Source organism: Ictidomys tridecemlineatus, chromosome 9 (assembly GCF_052094955.1).
Source record: "Ictidomys tridecemlineatus isolate mIctTri1 chromosome 9, mIctTri1.hap1, whole genome shotgun sequence".
NCBI classification, from domain to species: Eukaryota; Metazoa; Chordata; class Mammalia; order Rodentia; family Sciuridae; genus Ictidomys; species Ictidomys tridecemlineatus.
This window is the reverse complement of record NC_135485.1, coordinates 63073787-63080772: the sequence shown is the minus strand read 5'-3', so window position 1 is coordinate 63080772 and position 6986 is coordinate 63073787.

Sequence of the window (6986 nt, the reverse complement as noted above, 5' to 3'; positions counted from 1 at the left end):
TAATTCTAGTGAGCAAACAAAACAGGAAATCAATATGACTAAATTAGCTTACTCTCATTTATCTTGGTGCTGGTGTTTAAGGAAAAGAAGGTTTAATTAAATGAGGATGAAGTGTGTAAGAAATTTTTGCATATTCTGAATGGGCCTTATGGGGCAATTTCACAGAAAACACTGACTCTCAGTATGTCTTCATTACCTCACAATTCTAGGTTTCCGTTTCTATGATGTTGATTGTCTTGCTAACAGTGCCTTTGTACTTTGCCATTATTTGGGTTTGGGGCAAGGACGCTTGAAAAGGTTTATGGGAGAATATCAGCAAAAATGGAGGTGTAAGGAGGTCTATAAAACTGCCCCTCCATAAGAGCAATGAAAACCTGTCAGAAGATCTCAGAATTAACTTTTTTGGAACTCTAGAAATTAACCAAAGGTTTGCAGTAAGCTGGGGATTTTTAATTAAAGAAAATTAAAAAAAATTAAAGAAGAATGGCTAAATATTTATAAGAATATTGAAAACCATGCCATTTGACTTTCTCTATTTCTGCTTACCACTTTTAGCCATGAAATAGCCTTAAAAAACAATAATCCATATTGCATAGCGGATTGACAACCACTGCAGAGAGCAGAATGGTTCTGGAACTCTTTCAAAACCTCATTCTTAAAGAACAGTTTTGGTCTGATCTAATTGATGGTTCCCTGGAAAACTCCACTTACAAGGCTGATTTAAAGCTCATTCTCCTCCACAGGGGGACATTGTCGAAAAAAATTATAGGCAAGTGTTTTAACTTTGTAGATGTGTGAGATCTCTGTGATGGTTAAGAGTTGGGTAAACAATAGACTAACTAACTAGGAGGAGCATGAGATGTCTGGAGAGGCTCTAGTAATCCAGAAGGCCATGTACGTGGAAGGGCTGTCAGCATGCTGAGGAAAGAACTAAGAAGGCCCTAAGCTCTCACTTATGGTTTATCTTGAGATTATATGCAAGCAGGAAATGAATGCTAAAGTGGAGTTATAAACTTTTGGTGTTTTAAAGGCATGTACTAACACTTACACAAAATCACTCAGCAAAGTCTGGGAGGCTTACTACTTATAGGTATTTAAGAAATTCAGTAGCTCATCAATAAACTACCCAAGTGGAGACATAAACATGACAGAAATACAGACTTTACAGAATTATTTCAGAAAAGTCACTAAACAAACAAATAATCAGATAGACAGCAACCAATCATGCATATGGAGTGGGGATCTGAGGGCAAAAGTTACTACCTTCTGTTATTTTAAATGTCCAGTGTTTTTAAAAGAGAGAGAGAGAGAGAGAGAGAGAGAGAGAGAGAGAGAGAGAGAGAGAATGAGAATATTTTTTCGTAGCTAGACACAATACAATACCTTTATTTTTATGTGGTGCTGAGAATCAAACCTGGGTCCTGCCCGTGCTAGGCAAGCGCTTTATCGCTGAGCCACAATCCCAGCCCCTAAATGTCCAGTTTTTAACAACAAAAAATATGACTCACAGATGGAAACAAAATTTTTCATTCAAGAAAAGCAATCAATAGAAACTATACCTAAGGATCCAAGATGTTGGCTTCACTAGACAAAGACTGTAAAATCAGCTATTTAAGACATGTCCAAAGAGCTAAATCAAACCTTGTCTAAAGAATTAATGTGTGATAGAGAATAAAATAAATTATTAAAATGTCTATTATGAATATCATAAATAGTAAATTATGAAACAAATAAAATTTTCTGAGTTTAAGATATAAATACTAAAACAGAAAAAAAAAACCCACTAGAAAAGCAGGCAGGGAAGAAGAATCAGGAAACTTGAATACAAACATGTCAATAGTATCCAGTCTGGGGAACCAAAAAGAAAAAAAATAAAACAACAAAGGATTGCAGAAGAATGAACAGAACTTCAGAAATCAATAGGGTACTCCAAAATGTACCAACAAAAGTATAATGAGCGTAACAGAGGAGAAGAAAGAGGGTAGAAATAATGGTTGAAAACTTCACAAAGTTGATAAAAAACTTTAAAATCCCAATGACATTCTTCATAGAACTACAAAAAGCAATCAAGAAATTCATTTGGAAAAATAAGAGATTCAGAATAGACAATCCCTAGAAGAGTGAAGCAGGAGGCATCACAATACTAGATCTTAAACTATACTACAGAGCAATGGTAACAAAAGCTGCACGATTTTGGCACCAAACTAGACATGTATACCAATGACACAAAATAGAAGACACAGGGACAAGCCCACATAAATATGGTAATCTCCTACTAGACAAAGGTGCCAAAAACATATATTGGAGAAAACATAGCCTATTCAACAAATGATGCTGGATAAACTGGAAATCCATATGTAGTAAAATGAACTTAAATGTCTATCTCTCATCTTGCACAAAAATCAATTCAAAGTAGATCAAAGATGTAGGCACTAGAACAGAGACTCTGCACCTAATAGAAGAAAAAAACAGGCCCAAATCTTCTTCATGTAGGTTTAGGTCCTGACTTCCTTAACAGGACTCCTAAAGTACAAGAAATAATAATAAGAATTAATAAATGGGATGGATTCAAATTTAAAAGTTTCTTCTCAGCAAAGGAAACAATAACATGAAGAGAGAGGCTACAGAATGGGAGAAAATCTTTACACATGTACCTCAGAGCACTAATCTCCAGGATATATAAAGAACTCAAAAAACCAAAAAACAAACAAACAAACAAACAAAAAACCCAAATAGACAAATCAATAAATGGGCTAAGGATCTGAATAGACACTTCACAGAAGAAAAAATACAATCAATCAACAAACATATGAAAAAATGTTCATCAACTCAGGCAATTAGAGAAATGCAAATCAAAATTCCTCTAAGATTTTATCTTACTCTAATCAGAATGGCAATTATCAAGAATATAAGCAATAAAAAGTGTTGACAAGGATGTGGGGGAAAAGGCACACACATATGTTGCTGGTGGGACTGCAAATTGGGGCAAATTATGGAAAGCAATATGGAGATTCCTCAGAAAACTTGGAATGGATCCACTATTTGACCCCAGCTATCCCACTCCTTGATTTATATACAAAGGACTTAAAATCAGCATAATACAATGATGCAGCACATTAATATTTAGAGCAGTTCAATTCACAATAGCTAAGCTATGGAGCCAAACTAGGTACCCTTCAAGAGATGAAAGGGAAAAAATGTGGTACATATACACATTGAAATATTACTCAGCCTTAAAGAAAAATAAAATATGGCATTTGCAGATAAATGGATGGAACTAGAGAATATCATGCTAAGTGAAATAATCCAATCCCAAAAAGCTAAAGGCCAAATGTTGTCTCTGATAAGCAGATACCAATCCATGGTAGGGAGGCAGGTAGAGAAGAATGAAGGAACTTTAGATCGTGCAGAGGGGAGAGAGAAGAGGGGAGGGGCTCTACAGATGGGACAGACGGTACAATGAGACAGTCATTATTACCCTATATACATATATGATTACACTGCTGGTGTGACACTGCACCATATACAGCCAGAGGAATGAGAAGTTGTGCTCCATTTGTGTACCTCTGTTAAAATGCATTCTAATATCGTGTATAACTAATTATACATGGATCTATAGAAAATTAGTGAAACATGGGATGTACCCATCTGAGGAGAAACAGCAGGGCATTTACACTGGGCAGGTTTTATGAATTGTACACAAATGGTAGAGAGGCATTTCTTAGCTCTGTCTCATTTAATATGGGCTTAATACATTTCACTGGAATTGTAAGAGAGCAAGAGTGAGAGAGAGCAAGATAACTGACCCACGTGAAGACATAGTACAAACTGTCAAAAGACAGGGGAGAATCTTAAAAGTAGCAAGAGAAAACAGACTCATTATATATGTGTCATCTTCACCTACATGAATGGCTGATTTTTCATTAGTAATCATGGAAGCCAGCAGGCAATTGGATGACACATTCAAAGTGCTGAAAGAAAAAATAGTCAACCAAGAATTCTGTACTGACAAAACGATTCTTCAAAAATGAAAGAATTATTAAGATATTTTGAACTATAAGATTGCTAGTAGGTCTTCCCTACAAGAAATATTTAAAAAATAAAAATGAAAACCAGCATAGTGATGAATTTCACTAGAAGGACAAAGGATAATTAAGTCTGAATTAAGCATTATAAATAAAATGTCAGGAAATAAAAATCATCTCACTATAACAACATTGAATAAAAACAGTCTAAACTCCTTAATCAAAAAACATAGACTGGCATATTGGATTGGAAAACAAGACCCAACAATATGTTGTTTTCAAGATACTTACCTTATAGACAAAGACATACACAGACTGAAGGTAAAAAAAATGGGGAAAGATACTTTACAAGAGCATAGCCATGATATGGTAGCTAAGAGCAAGCAGGGTTAGCTGCTCATGTATCAGAAAAAGTGGACTTTAAGCCAGAATTAATCAGAAGAGACAAAGAAGGTCACTGCATACTGGTTAAAGAATCATCCAACAACAATATATAATGACTGTAAATATTTATGCACCAGTGGTTTATCTATGTATATAAAATAAACCATTCTCAATATAAAGAATCAAATAGACCATACTACTACAATACTGGGTGATTTCAACACATTATTCTTACTACTAGATAGGTCATCCAGGCATACGCTAAATAAAGATTCTTCAGAACAAAAACAAAAACAAAAACAAAACAATACTATTAATCAATGGACCTAACAAACATCTACAGAATATCTTATCCATAGAAAACTGAGTTCACTTTCTTCTCAACAGCACATAGAACATTATCTAAAATACATCACATTTTGGAGCACAAAGCAAATCTTAGCCAATACATAAAAATAGCGATAATTCCTTGTATACTATCAGATAATAATGGAATGAAATTAGAAATCAATGACAAGATAAAAACCAAAAACTTCTCTAATACCTGAGATTCAATTATATTCTCTTGAGTGACAAATGGATAGCATAGGAAATCACAGGAGAAATAAAAATTCTTAGAAACAAAATAGAATAGTAATATAACCTATCAATATTTCTGGGACACTGTGAAGGCAGTTATAAGAGGAAAGCTTATAGCCCCGAGTTCCTACATTAATAAAAGAAAGATACCAAATAAATAATCTAACGTTGTACTTCAAGGACATAGAAAGAAGAAGAACAAACTATCACCAAAATCACTAGAAGACAAGAAATAATTAAAATCAGAATAAAAAATCAATGAAATTGAGAAAAAAACACAATACAAAAGACCAATGAAACAAAGAGTTGGGTTTTGGAAAAGATAAACAAGATGGATAAACCTTTAGCCAAACTAACCAAAAGAGGGAGAAGACCCAAATTAACAAAATAAGAGATGAAAAAGGAAATATCACCACAAGTACTACTGGAATCCAGAGGATCATTAGAAACTATTTTGAAAATTTATATCTAATAAGCTAGAAAATCTTGACAATATTGACAATTCCTAGAGACATATGACCTACCCCAAATGAACCATGAAGATAGAGAAAACTTAAGCAGATCAATATCAAGTAATGGAATTGAAATAACTATCAAAAGACTTCCATTCAAGAAAAGCCCAGGACTGAGTGAATTCTCAGATGAGTTTTATCAGGCCATTAAAGAATAATTAATACCATCCTTCTCAAATTAGTCCATGAAATAGAGAAGGAGAAAACACTGCCAAATTCATTCCATGAAGCCATTATCACCCTAATATCAAAACCAGACAAAGACATATCAAGGAAAGAAAACTTCAGGCCAATATCCTCAAGGAACATAGATGCAAAAAGTATTTAATAAATTATAGACAAACTTACAAAAATGAATTAAGATAGTGCATCATGATTAAGTGGGGTTCATCCCAGAGATGCACGGTTGGTTCAACATATGCAAATCAATAAATTTAATTTACCACATAAATAGAGCTAAGAACAATAATCACATGAAAAAGTACTTTGCAGAAAAAGCATTTGACAAAGTACAATTACCATTCATGTTTAAAACCCTAGAGAAACTAGGGATAGAAGGAACTTATCTCAACATTGTAAAGGCTACATGTGACAAACCCAAGACCAACATTATCCTGAATGGATAAAAACTGAAAACATTCCCTTTAAAAATGGAAACAAGACAAGGATGCTCACTTTTGCCACTACTATTTGACATAACCAAAGCAAACAGGCAAGAGAAGGAAATTAAAGGGCTATAAATAGGGAAAAAAGTCAAAATATCTCTGCTGATGTCGTAATCTTTATTTAGAAAACCCCAAAACCTCCACCAGAAGATTTCTAGAGCTGATAAACAAATTTAGTAAAGTAGCAAGATACAAGATCAACCTGCATAAATGGCGTTCTTATACTCTAATAATGAAGGTGCTGAAAAAGAAATTAAGAAAAGTATGCCATTCACAATAATCTAAAAAAAATGAGGAAAAGTGAAGGACCTCAAAAATGAAAACAATAGAACACTGAAGAAAAAAATTAAACAGGATCTTAGAAGATGGAAATACCTCCCATGTTTTTAGATTGGCAAAACTAATAGTGTCAAAAAATGATCATACTACCAAAAACATTATACAGATTCAATGCAATCCACATCAAATACCAATGACATTCTTCAGAAATAGAAAAAAATAACAGTTCTAAAATTTATTTGGAAGAATAAAAGACTCAGAATTGCCAAAGCAATCCTGATCAAGAAGAGCAATGCTGGAGGCATCACAATACCAGACCTCAAATTATACTACAAAGCTATTCTAACAAAAGCAGCATGGTATTGACACCAAAACAGACACAGACGAATGGAATGGAATAGAATAGAATAGAATAGAATAGAATAGAATAGAATAGAATAGAATAGACAGAGACAAACCCATATGGATAGTTATATGATACTATACAATGATGCCAAAAACGTATGTTGGAGAAAAGATAGCCTTTTTAAGAAATGGTGCTG